The sequence below is a fragment of the Hippocampus zosterae genome, chromosome 21, assembly GCF_025434085.1.
Source record: "Hippocampus zosterae strain Florida chromosome 21, ASM2543408v3, whole genome shotgun sequence".
NCBI classification, from domain to species: domain Eukaryota; kingdom Metazoa; phylum Chordata; class Actinopteri; order Syngnathiformes; family Syngnathidae; genus Hippocampus; species Hippocampus zosterae.
The window spans coordinates 2,196,758-2,215,979 of record NC_067471.1 but is presented as its reverse complement, the minus strand read 5'-3'; positions in this window follow the sequence as shown (position 1 = coordinate 2,215,979).

Sequence of the window (19,222 nt, the reverse complement as noted above, 5' to 3'; positions counted from 1 at the left end):
CTTGGCGGAACTGCCGGTACCCAGACACTTGTTGGTGTCACATTACATCGATGATATCATGGTGCAAGGAAACTCAGAGCAGGAAGTGAAAGAGTGGTTAAACAAAATTGTGGAACACATGAAAGATCACGGGTGGGAAATTAACCCGGCAAAAATTCAAGGACCCGCCCAAACTGTCAAATTTTTGGGCGTAATCTGGAATAAAGGTGAAAGAGAAATCACCAAAAAAGCTAAAGAAAAAGTAGCGAACTTCCCAGTCCCACATAACAAAAAGGATGCCCAAAAATACATCGGCTTGTTTGGATTTTGGAGACACCACATTCCTCATTTGGGACAAATCCTCCAGCCTTTGTACAAATGCACTCGAAAGAAAGAAAATTTTGAGTGGGGACCTGAACAACAGGCATCCTTCGAATTAGCTAAAGAGGCCATTCAACAGGCCGTCTCTTTAGGAAAAATGCAATCGGGCCCTGTAGAATTACAGGTGTCAGCCCTGAATGACTATGCTAACTGGAGTCTGTGGCAAATGCAGAATAGAACCAGAAAACCTTTGGGATTCTGGTCCAGGAAATGAACAGACGCCGGAGTGAGATACACTCCCTTTGAAAAACAACTGCTTGCCTGTTATTGGGCCTTGGTGGAGACCGAGGCACAGGCGGTCGGTCATGAAGTAATGATGAGGACTCACATTCCTTTATTGACATGGGTAATGAGCAATCCTACCACTCATAGGATAGGAACAGCACAGGAAGCTAGTGTCATTAAATGGAAATGGTACACTTCAGAGCGAGTGAAACCAGTGTTGAAAGGTGTGTCAATGCTACACGAACAGGTTGTGGAAGTCCCGGAACAGGATGAAGTTACTTTTGAGGTGAAACCTCTGGAGGAATCGCCGGTGAAAGCCGGAAGGAGGTGGGATGAGTTGACAGATGACGAAAAACAAAATGTTTGGTTTACTGACGGCTCTTGTCAGTATCATGCCGGAAAACGGAAATGGAAAGCAGGAGCATTCAATCCCCATGTGGGACAATCCATAGAAGAAATGGGAGAGGGAAAAAGCATTCAGTGGGCAGAATTGAAAGCTGTACACATGGTAATAATGCAGAGTGGACCCATGGGAGTTCACCTGTATTCTGATTCATGGTCAGTGGTTCAGGGATTGTTGACTTGGATGCCTACATGGCATGCTACCAATTGGATGATACCAAGGGGGAAAGACCAGATTTGGGAGAAAGCAAAAGAAATTCCCATTACTGTATCACATGTCGATGCACACACCAACAGAACAGACGCGGAAGCATTGTACAATCAAGCAGCTGACACACTGGTAAAAATCATGACAAACAAAAGAGAATCAAGTCCGGGCCTTGCAAGGTGGGGAATTCAGGGAACCATACAATGGGCGCGTGATCGCGGAATTGATTTAAAATTAGACGACGTGAAAACAGCAATCATGGATTGCGAGGAATGCCAGCATCAAAAACAAGGTGTTCCACAACATATGCAGGGACAACTGCATAGAGGAAAGAGTTCAGGACAAATTTGGCAAATCGATTTCGTTGGACCAATGCCACTTTCCCGGGGATGTCGATATGCCTGCACTGCAGTGGATACGTTCTCTGGAGTGCTGGTGGTACACCCCTGCAAACTGGCTAATCAGAAAAGTACTCTCAAATGTCTAAATTTGATCAAAGTATACTATGGAACACCTCTCCAAATTCAATCAGACAATGGAATACATTTCACTGGGAATGTGGTGAAAGAATGGACAAAAGAAAATCATGTGGAATGGATTTACCATATTCCATACCACCCACAAGCAGCCGGATTGAAAGAATGAATGGCTTGCTGAAAGAAACGCTTCGGAAAAACGCTTCCGATCGAACTTTGAACAAATGGAGGGACTATTTGGAATTGTCTGTGGGACAATTGAACAACCGACCTGTGGGGTCAGGAGTGACTCCTTTGATTCGAATGATTTCAAATCAAGAACCTGTAATGGTCACAGAAAGTATTAAAATGTGGAAAATTGACCCAGAGGCTGAAATTCCCGTCAGAACCACGCCTGGCTCTGCCGGACTTGATTTGCGAACTTTGGCACCTGTAACACTCCTCCCTCATGAAAGTCAAATTGTTAAAACAGGGTTGGGTCTGCAGTGCCCGAAAGGCACTTACGGTCACATCCTTCCTCGGAGTGGCCTGTCACTGAAAGGCCTGACCATCCAGGCAGGAGTGATAGATGCAGACTATCAAGGAGAACTGGGAGTAGTGTGCAGACTACTCTCAGACCAACCCTTGGTCTTGGAAAAAGGAGCTAAAATAGCACAATTGGTCATCAAACCATGCAATATGACTTCAGTACAGGAAATTCCCAAACCTGTATTTCAAACTAGTCGAGGTGATGGAGGGTTTGGACCAACAGATAAACCAGGAGCCAAAGTTTGGGTATAACAACCGAACGGACCTCCCAGGGCTGCGGAAATTATAGCCCAGGGAACTGACGCAACGGTCAGCGTCCTATACCAAGGAGAAGAAAAGTGGGTAAATGTACCCATAAACAAATGCTATATGCGAGAGAACTAATCATGTTTTTTTTTCTTATTTAGTGTTTAACCAAATTTGTTACAGCTTGGAGAATTGATGCCTTGGTGGGAGATGCTGATCGGGGGATCTGCTAAAACCGGACGAGACCATGGACCTCATTGGGCGCCGCGACACTGGAGGTGTCGTCTGCTGGGTCATCTGCCTCCTTGTCATTGGTGCCATGGTCCAGCCCTCCCGGGGGATGACCGAGGGTCAAACCTGCAGGAGGGGACCTGAACGATATACATCCCTTTCGGCGAACATGGTAAACATCACCTGTAATCAGCCGATAGTGATGTGCGACCCCGATATCCTTGAAGTGATCAAGGGAAGCGTGGTGACCGTCACTGCCCTGGACACGTCATGTAAACTGAATGCCACGGTGTTCTTTCATGATGGGGACTGGTACTATGATGAAAAAGCAGAATGCGACCCTAATCATCAGGGATCAAACTGGACAATAGTGGCGGATGAAGACTTCATCATCGGAGACAGCGAACCTATTGGGCACAATGCCCGTGGGTATCCGGTGAAAGTGATTCCTCGAAAGCTACCGCCGACCATAACTTTGACACACTTGTCCCCCATCTTGGATACCTGCACACACCTTGCACAGGCAACAATCGAAACGAGAGTGTTTTGGATAATCCACTTTCCCCCAATTCCGAAGTGTGGACGAAAGAAAAGAGCGTGGTATGACACCTTGTTAGGGGGAACGGGGACAGTATTGGGATTTGCAAATGCGGCTGATAACGAAGTGATTAGAACAATGTTGTCTAACACCGGGGAACACTCTGCTAGAGCATTACATCAAGTGGGGGTTTGGCTTCCCACTTCTTTGGTGGGGCAAAAAGAAAATGCGGAATTATGGAAAACAGTGTTTAATTGGGAAATCAACCTATGGGAAGAGGCACAAAACGTGCTGCAGAATTTGACTAAACAAAGCAGTTGGACGGTATGCAGCATTCAAACCCTACATGCTGTGGCACAAAAAGAATCTTTTTTGAGAGTGGTAACTTCAGGGAATTTTCGAGAGTGGCGTAAGATCTGGAATATAACTGATTCCCTGTGGCTTAAATTACATCCAGAGCATACCGAATGTGACAAAACCAAATGTACCGGGTATTGGACCCAGTATAAAGTGGCCACGATGAAAACGGTGTGTAAATACCAAGTTTTACCCGTCATAACACGGGATAGCTACTGGTTTCTCCATATGGATGGAGACTGGTTTGAACCAAAAACGAACATGACCTTTAAATCAAATTTGTGCGACGTGACAGATCAAGGGATGGCTTGTAGACTGCAACATGCGTATTCAAACCCGTGTTTAACCGACTAAGAGGCCGTACTTTGCGACTGGACAAGGGAGCCAATCAGAGAGATGATGTGGCAGGTTGAACCGCACAATCTCTGTGTGGCTACAACTCGAAATAACTCGCAGGTACCTTCGGTTCCTTTTGTAGGATGCCTTGGTAACGTACACATATGGCACTGGGGTAACATGACGAATCGTTTGACCAATTACACCGAGTCCCGTAGGCTAACTACGGTGCAGTGGGAAGTGCTTCACTCCCCCTGGAAATTGTCTCTGGAACGTTTCAAATGCGCATTGGAAAGTTCTACGGACATACAAAACCTCATTAAGTCACATGCGTCTAACGTCTCCAGTCTCATGGTGTCGACCATGGTGGTAAAGGGGAAACTAGTGCATGCTGCTAAAATGGTACAGCAGGCTTCGGCTCATCATTGGTGGGATATTTTTTCGGGAATGTTTTCAACCGCGCGTACCGTTTTTGTGCCACTCTTGATCATTGTGCTAATTGCTATATGCGTGCTAACACTGTGTAATGTAGGATCTTGTTTTTATGTACAAAGAATTCGGAAAGAACTTAAGGAAATAAAACAAGTATCGTTATTGAATGGAAATGAAAATCACAATGTTTTTGGAGCCGACTTATTATGGTAGAACCAAAATGATGATCATATTGACGCCACAGGAGACTCATGAATTTTATTTGGATGAGTGGTATAACCAAATTACACGAAGAAATAATTTGACTTTGGAAGAACTTTGGGGGATGGTTTGGAGAGAAGTGCTAAGAATGACTTGGCCCCAAGAACTAATTGATAGTTTTTATTGTTATATAAATTGATTAAGGTAAACACCAAGAGTGGAATGGTATATTAAGATATTTTGTGATGTTTTCTTTAATCAATGTATATCTTCTCAGAGGTAAACTCTTGAACCTGCTTTGGAATGATTGCAAGTGAGATAAACCCTTTGGCTTGAACCTGCTTTGGAATCCATCCATCCATCCATCATCTACCGCTTATCCGGGTCGCGGGGGCAACAGCTTTAGCAGGGAAGCCCAGACTTCCCTGTCCCTAGCTACTTCGTCCAGCTCTCCCCGGGGGATCCCGAGTCGTTCCCAGACAAGCTGGGTGACATAGTCTCTCCAGCGTGTCCTGGGTCTTCCTCGGGGTCTCCTCCCGGTGGGGCATGACCGGAACACCTCACGGGGAGGCACTCAGGAGGCATCCGAATAAGATGCCCAAGCCACCTCATCTGGCTCCTCTCGATATGGAGGAGAAGCGGCTCGACTCTGAGCCCCTCCCGGATGACCGAGCTTCTCACCTTATCTCTAAGGGAGAGCCCGGACACCCTGCGGAGAAAACTCATTTCGGCCGCTTGTAACCGGGATCTCGTTCTTTCGGTCACGACCCATAGCTCGTGACCATAGATGAGGGTTGCAGCGTAGATCAACCGGTAAATTGAGAGCTTCGCCCTTTGGCTCAGCTCCTTCTTCACCACGACAGACTGATACAACGTCCGCATCACAGCAGACGCTGCACCGATCCGCCTGTCGATCTCCCGCTCCCTTCTGCCCCCACTCGTGAACAAGACCCCAAGATACTTGAACTCCTCCACTTGGGGCAAGATCTCCTCCCCGACCCGTAGGGGGCACTCCACCCTTTTCCGACTGAGGACCATGGTTTCAGATTTGGAGGTGCTGATTTTCATCCCAACCGCTTCACACTCGGCTGCGAAACGCTCCAGTGAGAGTTGGAGAGCCCCGTTTGAAGGAGCCAACAGCACCACATCATCTGCAAAAAGCACGGATGCAATACTGAGGCCCCCAAAACGGACCCCCTCAACACTTCGGCTGCGCCTAGAAATTCTGTCCATAAAGGTTATGAACAGAATCGGTGACAAAGGGCAGCCTTGGCGGAGTCCTACCCCCACTGGAAACGATTCCGACTTACTGCCGGCAATGCGAACCAAACTCTGACATCGGTGGTATAGTGACCGAACAGCCCGTATCAGGGGGTTCGGTACTCCATACCCTCGAAGCACCCCCCACAGAACTCCCCGAGGGACACGGTCAAACGCCTTCTCCAAGTCCACAAAACACATGTAGACTGGTTGAGCGAATTCCCACATACCCTCGAGGACCCTGCTAAGGGTGTAGAGCTGGTCCACTGTTCCACGGCCGGGACGAAAACCACACTGCTCCTCCTCAATCTGAGGCTCGACTTCCTGACGGACCCTCCTCTCCAGCACCCCTGAATAGACCTTTTTTTGGAGTCAGCCAGTCCTCCATCAAGCGCCTTCAGCTGGTACAGAATGCCGCTGCTCGCCTCTTGACTGGTACTCGTAAGAGGGAGCATATAACTCCTACTTTGGCATCCCTTCACTGGCTCCCCATTCATTTTAGAATTATTTTTAAGATCCTCCTCTTTGTTTTCAAATCTCTGAATAATCTCGCGCCACCTTACCTCTCTGAGCTCATACGCCCCTACACCCCTGCCCGGCGCCTCAGGTCTGTGGACCAGTCTTTGCTAGACGTACCAAGAACTAAACTGAGGCTCAGAGGGGATCGAGCCTTTTCTGTTGCTGGTCCATCTCTCTGGAATGACCTCCCACTGAACATTCGGCAAGCCTCCTCGCTGCCCATCTTTAAAGCCCTCCTCAAAACTCACTTGTATTCTTTGGCGTTTGACTCAGCATGACTTAGATTTGCTATTGGTTTTACTGCTTGGTGCTTTCTACCGCCTTATTACTTATTACTTATTACTGATTCGTCTTACTGTTTATTGTATATGTTAAATCGCTCCATGTACAGCACTTTGTATGCAGCGATGGCTGTTTGAAAGTGCTCTATAAATACTGTTGACTTGACTTGACTTGACCTTACCAGGGAGGCTGAGGAGTGTGATCCCTCTATAGTTGGAACACACCCTCCGGTCCCCCTTTTTAAAAAGAGGGACTACCACCCCGGTCTGCCAATCCAGAGGCACTCTCCCTGTTGACCACGCGATGTTGCAGAGGCGTGTCAAACAGGACAGCCCCACAACATCCAGAGCCTTGAGGAACTCCGGGCGGATCTCATCCACCCCTGGGGCCTTGCCACCGAGGAGCTTTTTAACCACATCGGTGACTTCAGCCACAGAGATAGGAGAGCCTACCTCAGAGTCCCCGGGCTCTGCTTCCTCGAAGGAAGACGTGTTGGTGGAGTTGAGGAGGTCTTCGAAGTACTCTGCCCACCGGTTCACAACGTCCCGAGTCGAAGTCAGCAGCGCCCCATCCCCACTGTACACAGTGTTCGTGGTGCACTGCTTCCCCCTCCTGAGACGTCGGATGGTGGACCAGAATTTCCTCGAAGCCGTCCGGAAGTCGGCTTCCATGGCCTCACCGAACTCTTTCCATGCTCGGGTTTTTGCCTCGGCGACCACCAAAGCTGCGTTCCGCTTGGCCAGTCGGTACCCGTCAGCTGCCTCTGGGGTCCCACAGGCCATAAAGGCTCGATAAGACTCCTTCTTCAGCTTGACGGCATCCCTTACTGCTGGTGTCCACCAGCGAGTACGAGGGTTGCCGCCACGACAGGCACCAACCACCTTACGGCCACAACTCAGATTGGCCGCCTCAACAATAGAGGCACGGAACATGGTCCACTCGGACTCAATGTCTTCCGTCTCCCCCGGAACATGGGAAAAGCTCTGTCGGAGGTGGGAGTTGAAACTCGTTCTGACAGGGGATTCCGCCAGACGCTCCCAACAAACCCTCACAATATGTTTGGGTCTGCCAGGACAGACCGGCATCTTCCCCCACCATCGGAGCCTACTCACCACCAGGTGGTGATCAGTTAACAGCTCCGCCCCTCTCTTCACCCGAGTGTCCAGAACATGCGGCCGCAAATCCGATGATACAACTACAAAGTCGATCATCGAACTGCGGCCAAGGGTGTCCTGGTGCCAAGTTCACATATGGACACCCTTATGTTTGAACAGGGTGTTCGTTATGGACAATCCGTGGCGAGCACAGAAGTCCAATAACAAAACACCACTCGAGTTCTGATCGGGGGGGCCGTTCCTCCCAATCACGCCCCTCCAGGTCTCACTGTCGTTGCCCACGTGAGCATTGAAGTCCCCCAGCAGAACAAGGGAGTCCCCAGCAGGAGTACTCTCCAGCACACCCTCCAAGGACTCCAAAAAGGGTGGGTATGCTGAGCTGCTGTTTGGTGCATATGCACAAACAACAGTCAGGACCCGTCCACCCACCCGAAGGCGGAGGGAGGCAACCCTCTCGTCTACTGGTGTGAACCCCAATGTACAGGCACTGAGCCGGGGGGCAATGAGTATGCCAACACCTGCTCTGCGCCTCTCACCGTGAGCAACTCCAGAGTGGAAGAGAGTCCAGCCCCTCTCGAGAGAAATGGTACCAGAACCCAGGCTGTGTGTGGAGGCAAGTCCGACTATATCCAGTCGGAAATTCTCTGCCTCACACACCAGCTCGGGCTCCTTTCCTGCCAGAGAGGTGACATTCCATGTCCCAAGAGCTAGCTTCTGCAGCCGAGGATCGGACCGCCAGGGTCCCCGCCTTTGGCTGCCGCCCAGCTCACATTGCACCCGACCCCTTTGGCCCCTCTCATGGGTGGGGAGCCCATGGGAAGGGGGACCCACGTTGCCTCTTCGGGCTGTGCCCGGCCGGGCCCCATGGGTGTAGGCCCGGCCACCAGGTGCTTGCCAACGAGCCCCACCTCCAGGCCTGGCTCCAGAGTGGGGCCCCGGTGACCCGCGTCCGGGCAAGGGAAACCTTGGTCCATCTATTGTATTCATCATTAGGGTCTATGAGCCGTGCTTTGTCTGGCCCCTCACCTAGAACCTGTTTGCCATGGGTGACCCTGCCAGGGGCATAAAGCCCCAGACAACTTAGCTCCTAGGACATTGGAACACGCAAACCCCTCCACCACAGTAAGGTGACGGCTCACGGAGGGGGCTTTGGAATAATTGCAAGTAAATGATTACAAATAAGATAAACCCTTTGGAATGCTTTTAAATGATCACAAGTGAGATAAACTCTTGAACCTGCTTTGGAATAATTGCAAGTAAATGATTACAAGTCCGTGCCACTTGGTTACACAACTGGGCAGAGCTCCACAGCTGTGGAAAACTTCGTGCCTGGTCCCAGTGCCCAAGACCCCCCACCCTAAGGAGCTGAACAGCTACAGACCGGTGGCGCTGACGTCTCACCTGATGAAGACGCTGGAGAGACTCATCCTCGCCCACCTTCGACCGCTGGTGAGCCCGTCACTGGACCCGCTGCAGTTTGCCTATCAGCCTGGAATCGGCGTGGAAGACGCCATTATCTACCTCCTCCACTCAGTGCTGTCACACTTGGAGAAGGCTGGGAGCACTGTGAGAATCATGTTCTTTGATTTCTCCAGTGCCTTCAACACCATCCAGCCCAATTTGCTGGGAGGCAAACTGCAGAACGCCGGAGTGGACCACCATCTCACAGCATGTATCATAGATTACCTCACAAATCGGCCACAGTACGTGAGATTGCAGAGCTGTGAGTCGGACCGGCTTCTCTGCAGCACTGGAGCGCCGCAGGGGACTGTTCTGGCTCCATTCCTGTTCATCCTCTACACCTCGGACTTCAGACATGACACTCCAAACTGCCACCTTCAGAAGTTCTCCGATGACTCTGCGATTGTTGGCCTCATTACAGAAGGGGATGATCGGGAGTACAGGGGACTGACAAAGGACTTTGTGGACTGGTGCCAGCAGAATCTTCTCCAGATCAACCCGAGGAAAACTAAGGAGTTGGTTGTGGATTTCTGCAGGAAAAAGTCCTCACCAGCACCGATGAACATCCAGGGTATGGACATAGAGAGGGTGACCTCCTACAAGTACCTTGGTGTTCTTCTCAACGACAAACTGGACTGGTCCACAAACACGGACACCCTGATTAGGAAAGGACAGAGCCGACTCTTCCTACTCAGGAAACTGAGGTCTTTTGGGGTTCAGGGGTCACTCCTTAAGACATTCTATAACTCGGTGGTGGCCTCGGCCATCTATTATAGCATTGTCTGCTGGTCAGGCAGCATCTCGGCCCGGGACAGAAAGAGACTGGAGCGACTGGTCAGGAAGGCCAGTTCTGTCCTGGGTTGCTCCCTTGACACTCTGGAGGAGGTGGGCAACAGAAGGATGCTAACTAAGCTAAAAGCTATGATGGCCAGTCCCTCCCACCCCCTCCAGCCCGCCCTGACAGCACTTGGTAGCTCCTTCAGCCAGAGACTGTTACACCCGCGCTGCAAGAAGGAGCGATACCGACGCTCGTTCCTACCGACTGCTGTCAGGCTGATGAATAAAAAATAACAATCATAATAATAATAATAATTAAATGATGTGAAGGAAAATTGTAAATAGTACTGCTATTTATCCATTTGTGTTCATATTGTATTTAATTGAAAGATGTTTGTTGTTTTTTTTTTCTCTTCTTCTTTCTACATACATTCTTGCTGCTGGAGGCTGTAAATTTCCCCATTGTGGGACAAATAAAGGATATCTTATCTTATCTTATCTTAACAAACAGTGTGGCGTAGGAAGGGATGAGAATGGCCACTCAGCCCTCCCGATGCACACACTTTAGAGGATAAAAGGATGGGAGTGATGCTACTTTAGCAGAGTCCCCTATGGGTTTACGTACGAACGCCTAGCTCGTATTGAAGCTCACTCTGCTGAGGGTGTTGGCTCTCCACCCTACTGGCACACGGTAAGAGTTCTTTAGCTTCATACAACTTGTTGGAACTGTGTTATCATTTCTGTGTGGGACCAATAAAGTGCCTATTGTTGGTAGCCAGAAGTGTCTTGTCGTTATTTCTGAGTGCCTATCTCCGACGATCCTTTATAAAACTTGATATTCATTCAAATTGAGTATCAGAAGTGTTTCAAAACACCACCCGACGACAAAAACTCTGACCCTACTCAAGCAGGAAATTCACATATCAAAAAACATGGACTTTGAACCCTTTGATGACCCTTCCAACCCTTTGATGACATCCAACCCTACTGACCACAAGACATTTGACCCTGAGAACAACTTGGACCCGGACAATACCTTTTTCATGACCGACCGACCGCGAGGGAGCCAGTGACGACCAACCATGAGGGAGCCATTGACGGCCACGAGGAAGCCAGCGACGACTGCAGGGAAGCCAGCGACCGTGAGGAAGCCGGGAGACAACCAGCCAGTGACCACCGCGAGGGAGCCAGCGACGACCGCAAGGGAGCCAGAGATGACCGAGTGGAAACCAGTGACTACTGAATGGAAGCCAGCGACCGCGAGAGAACTGGGAGACACACCAGCCAGCTAGTGAGCCTGAGGGGGCGGGGAGGCAACCAGTCAGCGCCGCGTGAGGGAGTCGGCGATAACTGCTAGGGAGGCAGCGACCATGAGGGACCCAGGAGACGTCCAGCCAGCAACCGCGAGGGAGCCAGCGACAACAGCGAGGGAGCCAAAGATGACGGCGAGAGAGCGAGCGATGACAGCGAGGGAACCAACGACGACCGCGAGGGAGCCAGCGATGACCGCGTGGGAACGGGAAATTCACATCCCAAGAACATGGACTTCCAACCCTTTGAAGATATTGACTATAAGCCATTCGATCCCAAGAACAATTTGGACCCAGACAATAACTTCTTCAAGAACAAACGAAGGGTAACAAACTCTGACTATTACCTGGATGAACAATTCAACACTAATATAAAATTGGAAAATGCACTTTCAGTAATACACTTAAACCGTAGAAGTCTCTATAACTCTAAAACTTCACAAAAATCAAAGAATACCTGACTAAATTCAATCACTAAAATAATTGCCATACCATAATCTTGGCTTGATGAAGATAAAACAAGTGAAATGGAAATAGAAGGTTATGAAATGTCTGCAACTAATAGGGAAAACAAAAATGGAAGGGTGCATTATATGTAGACAAAGCATTTAAATGCAGTAAAATCGAGAGATTGACAAACACAATAGAAAACCTAATCAAAGGTCTAACCATTGAACTACATAATAAAAAGGCATCAAATATCATCATAAGTTGCATCTATAGGACACCAGGATCATGTATTGAGACATTCAACAAAAAAACTAACGGATATACTCAGTTACTACAACGATAAGAAAACACGAATAATATGTGGTGACTTTAACATTGACTTATTAAACCTCAATGGACATAAAAAAACAACTGACTTCATAAATGCTATGTACAGCAACAACCTTTTCCCAGTAATCCTGAAACCTAGCAGAATAACAGTTTTGCAGTTTTTTATAATTATTTTGATAGAAAAGCTAAGTCAACAACTCACATAACAGAAATAAGACTAAGAACCCAACGCTCCATCGATGCTTTTAAGCAAGACCTAGAAAAACAAAACTGGACCGAGGTCTATTCAAACGAAGACCCAAATACAGCGTTTGAAGTATTTCAGTCTACCATAATCTCCTTATATGATAAACATTTTCCATTAACAAAAGTCTCCAAAAAGCATAAAGACCCAAGTAAGCCATGGATAACGAAAGGCATAGAAAACATATGTAAAAAGAAATACAATTTATATAAATTGTTTTAAAATTGAGAACTGAAGAAGCAGAAGGAAAATATAAGACCTATAAAAATAAACTAGTAAATATTATAAGAACCTCCAGCTCCGGCCTCCCTGTGTGGAGTTTGCATGTTCTCCCCGGGCCTGCGTGGGTTTTCTCCGGGTGCTCCGGTTTCCTCCCACATTCCAAAAATATGCATGGCAGGCTGATTGAACACTCTAAATTGCCCCGAGGTGTGAGTGTGAGCGTGGATGGTTGTTCGTCTATGTGTGCCCTGCGATTGGCTGGCAACCGATTCAGGGTGTCCCCCGCCTACTGCCCGGAGACGGCTGGGATGGGCTCCAGCACTCCCCGCGACTTACGAAGTAATCAGAAATAGTCCTAAAAAATGGATTATCCAGAATATTTTATCAAAGGCAAAAATACTATTTCTGTAAAAAACTACAGAAATAGCAACTGAATTTCATGAATATTTTGTCAACATCGGCAGTAATCTAGCAAAACAAATTCCTGATCCAACAAACTTGTTTGAAATAGGTAGATACGTAAAAAAAACCTCCTCCATTACATTCCTTACTGCTGTAAAACAAGAAGTATCAAATATTATAAAAACCTTCAAAAATAAAAAGTCAACTGATTGCTTTAATATTGATATGACAATAATAAATCAGATTATAGAATATGCAGTGCGACCTTTCACGCACATATGCAACCTGTCATTTAAAGCTGGTATCTTTCCATCAGAAATGAAAATTGCTTAAGATATTCCAATCTATAATAGTGGAGAAAGACATCTGTTTACAAATTATAGACCAATATCGCGACTACCACAATTCTCAAAAATATGAGAAAAACTATTTTCTCACAGACTTGAAAGCTTTATACAAAAGCATACGCTGTTAAGTGAGAACAAAAAAAGGACAAAATCCGACTTCAACGGACAGTTAGGACGGCAGAAAAAATCGTTGGCACCGCCCTACCCACTCTTGAGGACTTGCACACTGCAAGAATCAAGACAAGGGCACAGAAAATCCTCCTGGATCCCCCCCACCCTGCCCACCACCTTTTTCAGCCACTCCCCTCAGGCAGACGCTACAGATCCATGCGCACCAAATCCAGTAGACACTTAAACAGCTTCTTCCCTCTAGCCATTAACTCCTTAAACCGTCACTGACGTAGTCACTCTTCTTGCACCACAAAATGGTACTACAAAACTACTGGTTACTCTAAAATGGTTCAATGATTTTGTTGTTTACGATGATACTAGTGCAGCGTGTTATACCGGAGACAAATTCCTTGTGTGTTGTACATACTTGGCCAATAAAGATGATTCTGATTCTGATTCTGATCAATATGGCTTCAGGGACAAACGGACCACCTCAATGGCAGTTATGGAGTTTGTGGAAGCAATAGCTAATAACTAATAATAAAATAACTAATAATTTACAACAAAGAATTTACTGTTGGGGTTTTCCTAGATCTAAAAAAGCTTTTGACACAATAGATCACAGTATATTATTGAAAAGAATAGAAAGATATGGCATTAGAGGTGTAGCTTATAAATGGACAAAAAGTTATTTAGAAAACAGATATCAGTACGTGCAGCTCCACAATAAAAAAATGAATCAACTGAAAATCACTCATGGAGTTCCTCAGGGGTCAGTGCTTGGTCCAAAACTATTCATCTTATAAATAAATGATATCTGCAAGGTCTCAAAACAATTTAAATGTGTCCTATTTGCTGATGATACAACTTTCTATTGTTCTGGAATAAATCTGAAACAGCTCCTGACAACCGTAGAAAACGAATTGAGCAAATTAAAAAACTGGTTCGACAGAAATAAATTGTCATTTAACCTGAAAAAATCGAAATTAATTGTCTTGATTTGGCACAAGACCAATCAAACATCAAGCTAAAATTGAGGTAAACTCAATTGAGATAGAAAGAGCATATGAAACCAAGTTTCTCGGATTAGTAATAAACTCTAAACTATGTTGGAAGCCACATATCGATAACGTAAAAAGAAAAATAGCCAAAACCGTAGGAATCCTCTACAAAACCAAAAGTGCTAAATAAGACACACTATACACTTCATTATTATTACCATATATGACCTTCTGTGTGAAAATATGGGGAAATGCCTGCAAAACAAACACCCTCCCTAATCTAAAACTACCAAAAAAAACATTTCGAATTATTAATAGATCAAAATATATGGAACCCACAAATCCACTATTTATCAAATTAAATACGATGAAATTTTATGACCTGGTTGATTTTAAAATCGCCCAATTAATGTACAAAGCACACAATAACCTGCTCTGCCAAAACATTCTGAAGTTTTTCAAAATTCGAGAAAGCAGCTATGATTTAAGAGGTACCAACTTATTCAAAAAAGTCAAAACAAGAACAAACATCAAGCAAAGAAGTGTATCTTTCAAAGGTGTTAATCTGTGGAATAATTTCGAAACGGACCTGAAAATGAGTAAATCGCTTGCTGAGTTCAAAAACAAATTAAAAAAAATAGTACAAGCAACCTACATCAATCAGAGTTAAAATGATAAATTCTAAACATTAGATATCATGATAAATCTGAATTAAATTGATAATTAGAGAAAGGTATTGAAATATCCATTATGAATACAAAAGAAAATTGACACAAGAGTGCCAGGGTGTGGATGTATATAATCCCGATACAAACCAAAAATTGTAAAAATATCACGGTTAAGGGTAAAGTATGAGCCTTAATGGAGACTTCTTTCTTCTTACTTTTTTTTCTATTCTCTAAAATATTCTGGATCTTTTATTTTTCTTCGAGGCATCATTTTTGTCTAGAATTCTCCTGTGGTGTTCTTACTGTGTATGCTAATGTTATCTTTTGCTTGATCATATCATATTTACTAGTTCTTTTTTTAATCTCTCATCATTAGGTTCAGCAGCTTTTGTTCTTTAGAAAACGTTTGAATGGCAAGTTTTCCTTCTTACATGCATTCTCAATGTTCTTCCATGTTCAAGCTTTGATACTTCCTGGTTATTCTTCTCGATGGACAACATTTGTCGTACAGTGAAGTGAAAAGTGACAAAAGAAATGCTTCCTCGCAAAGATTTGGATCTTCATTTGAGTACGTAAATCTAAGATCAGTTTTTATTTTTCTAAATGCATCTTTAAGGCAGCAAGAGTATGCTGTCTTCCAGGTTTTAGACCCAGAGTTGGCTTTGGCAGGAGTTGAACTCTGTATGATCAGGCAGCTGCAGGCATCGAGATCAAAAGGCAGATACTACTGCGAAAGTCATCCTGAGAGAGTGGTTTCTCAAGTATGGTGTGCCAGAACGCCTACACTCACACCAAGGCCGGAATTTTGAAAGTGCTGTCGTGGCTGAGTTGTGGAAGTTCTATGGAGTGAAGAAGACCCGAACCACACCCCATCACCCCCAAGGCAATCCGCAGTGTGAAAGGTTCAACCGAACCCTACATGATCTTCTACGTATGCTTCCCCCTGAAAAGAAACGCCAAAGGCCGGAATACCTGTCCGAGTTGGTCTATGCATGTAATGTGACTCCACACTCAACCACGGGACATTCACCCCATTACTTGTTGTTTGGCATCCATCCTCACCTTCCAGTGGATGCCTTGCTTGGCCAAAAGCAACAAGTCAAAGATGATACAGTCGACTGGCTTGTGGTACACCAGGAACGACTCAGAGATACACATGCCAGGGCAAGAGAGGTGACTGAAAGCAAAGCGGCTGAGAGAATAGCCCAGCAACAGGAGAAAGTCTACTGTCCACCTGTTGATGTGGGTGAACTCGTGTACCTATGTTTCAGCCCTCTCTGAAGAAATAAGATACAGGATGCATGGGCATCGACCATTGTACAAGGTTGTGGACAAGGTACAAGGTGGTACAAGGAACCACCTACACAATAGAGAGTCTAGATCAGCAATGTCCAAAGTCCGGCCCAGGGGCCAAATCCGGCCCGCGTTCGAATTTCATCCGGCCCTCGGCCCCTGTCATAAAATCAGTGCCGTCTGGCCCGCAGTTTGGGCGCAATGGAACACGTGTTGCATTGACTGAGGTCTCGTAGACTGGGGAGTGATGTTTCATAGAGTACTGCTTCCCTCTAGTGGCTAAATGAGTAATAGCATTCACTAAATGAATAATAGCATTTAGACACTAGAGGGCATCACTCACGAGTTAACAAGACATCACTCCGTGTTTATATTGACTGAAATGTCATATTTCAAATGATCCTTGCAGTTGTGGATATGTGTATTGCTTGTTCATTTCCCTGTTGTTCGAGTCAAAGGTTTTGTGACTATTGAAAAGTCATGGTGATACATTTTATGTTTCAAATCAATCAATTTGCACTCAGGAGACTTCTGTTTAAGAAAAAGTCAAGTGAATAAGCAGTTGCATGTGATATACCTGTTTCAAATGAACCAAAAGAAATTCTTAAGATTGTTTAAATTAAAATAAAAATGGAAATGTGAAACAGACTGGCTTACTAAAATTTGTTGAACAATATTGTTGTTCAATGTAAAGAATGTCAGCCAAGGTCGGCCCCCCGACATTTTACCACATAAAATCTGGCCCCCTTGGCAAAAAGTTTGGACACCCCTGCTCTAGATGGAGGACTGACAAAGAGGGTGCATAGGTCCAACCTCCGTCCATATGTGGGACCAGCGCCGGAACAGAGAAGTCCTCGCCAAGCGCCTGTTAAGGAACCTATCTCAGCTCCACCATCATAAGACAAGGAAGATGATATTGAGTTCGTATTGGTTGAAGAATTCAATCAACCACTTTCTGAAGAGGAAGTTTCCCAAGAGCCAGATCATAATGTTTCTGACACTGGTTCCGAGGAGGAAGAACATTTGGAAACAGAGTCGCGACAAGACCTTGAGGCCACATCAGATGTTAGCATGGCCGAGGAGAGCCCAAGACCTGTGCCTGCACCGAGGGGAGAAACAAAAGTGACTGTGTGTAGGTGTACCCAGTTCTGCCCTCCGCAAAAGTCAGAGGAAAACTGCAGGGAAACACAAGAATCCGTGCAGTCTCCCCGTGTCAGCACGCAATGCCATCTCGTTAAGTCCGGATGTATTCTTTCAGATTTTAGCAGGGGTGGTCCACGATACCTCGACCTTCACCAGACGGGGCGTAGAGTGATAAGTCACCGAGAACGTTGACTTGTAGCAGGGGACAATGTAACCAGGTGAACCTTACTTTGACTTTTGTCATGAAGGCTGTCTTGTTTAACAAATGTAGTACTCTCACTTTAAGAGCCACGCTCGATCAAAACAGGCGGAAACATAAAGAGCGCATGAGAATCAGACCAGGAAGTGAAGTGAGGGTGACATGCACGTGAAGGAGGGTAGTCCTGTGCCTACTGCTTGTCCCAACTTGATACACCCATGATCGTCGTTGAACCCTGGTGATATTCAGGTAATTGGTAACTAGTTTACCATGACGCTTGTTAGAAGTTAATTTTGGACAGATGATGAATTAGTTCAATGGTATTTGTAGAGCACAATATCATGGTTTGGAGTTTGAAATCTACCACTAGTGAGTCATGTGAACAGCTGTACAGCGTAAGTGTTCGCAACGCTACAAGATGTGAATATGTTTTTTTTTTGGACTGTGAAATTATATGAACTGTGTTATCTGTTCTTTAGAGGGGAGATCATTTGTGTTTTTCCACGTGCTTTATATGCACTGAACACACTGGAATGTATCGATTTGTTTTACTGTTTATTGTATATGTTAACTTCTCATGGTCTCACCACCCGTGGGAGGGGTCGGGTGCAATGCGAGCTGGGCGGCTGCCAAAGGCGGGGACCCTGGCGGTCCGATCCTCGGCTGCAGAAGCTAGCTCTTGGGACATGGAATGTCACCTCTCTGGCAGGGAAGGAGCCCGAGCTGGTGTGTGAGGCAGAGAAGTTCCGACTGGATATAGTCGGACTTGCCTCCACACACAGCCTGGGTTCTGGTACCAGTCTTCTCGAGAGTGGTTGGACTCTCTTTCACTCTGGAGATGCTCATGGTGAGAGGCGCAGAGCAGGTGTGGGCATGCTCATTGCCCCCCGGTCAGTGCCTGTACATTGGGGTTCACACCGGTGGACGAGAGGGTTGCATCCCTCCACCTGCGGGTGGGGGGATAGGTCCTGACTGTTGTTTGTGCATATGCACCAAACAGCAGCTCAGCATACCCACCCTTTTTGGAGTCCTTGGAGGGTGTGCTGGAGAGTACTCCTGCTGGGGACTCCCTTGTTCTACTGGGGGACTTCAATGCTCACGTGGGCAATGACAGTGAGACCTGGAGGGGCGTGATTGGGAGGAACGGCCCCCCCGATCAGAACTCGAGTGGTGTTTTGTTGTTGGACTTCTGTGCTCGTCACGGACTGTCAATAACGAACACCTTGTTCAAACATAAGGGTGTCCACATGTACACTTGGCACCAGGACACCCTAGCCCGTAGTTCGATGATCGACCTTTTGGTCGTGTCATCGGATTTGCGGCCGCATGTTCTGGACACTCGGGTGAAGAGAGGGGCGGAGCTGTCAACTAATCACCACCTGGTGGTGAGTAGGCTCCGATGGTGGGGGAAGATGCCGGTCCGTCCTGGGAGACCCAAACGTATTGTGAGGGTTTGTTGGGAGCGTCTGGCGGAATCCCCTGTCAGAAAGAGTTTCAACTCCCACCTCCGACAGAGCTTTTCCCATGTTCCGGGGGAGACGGGGGAAA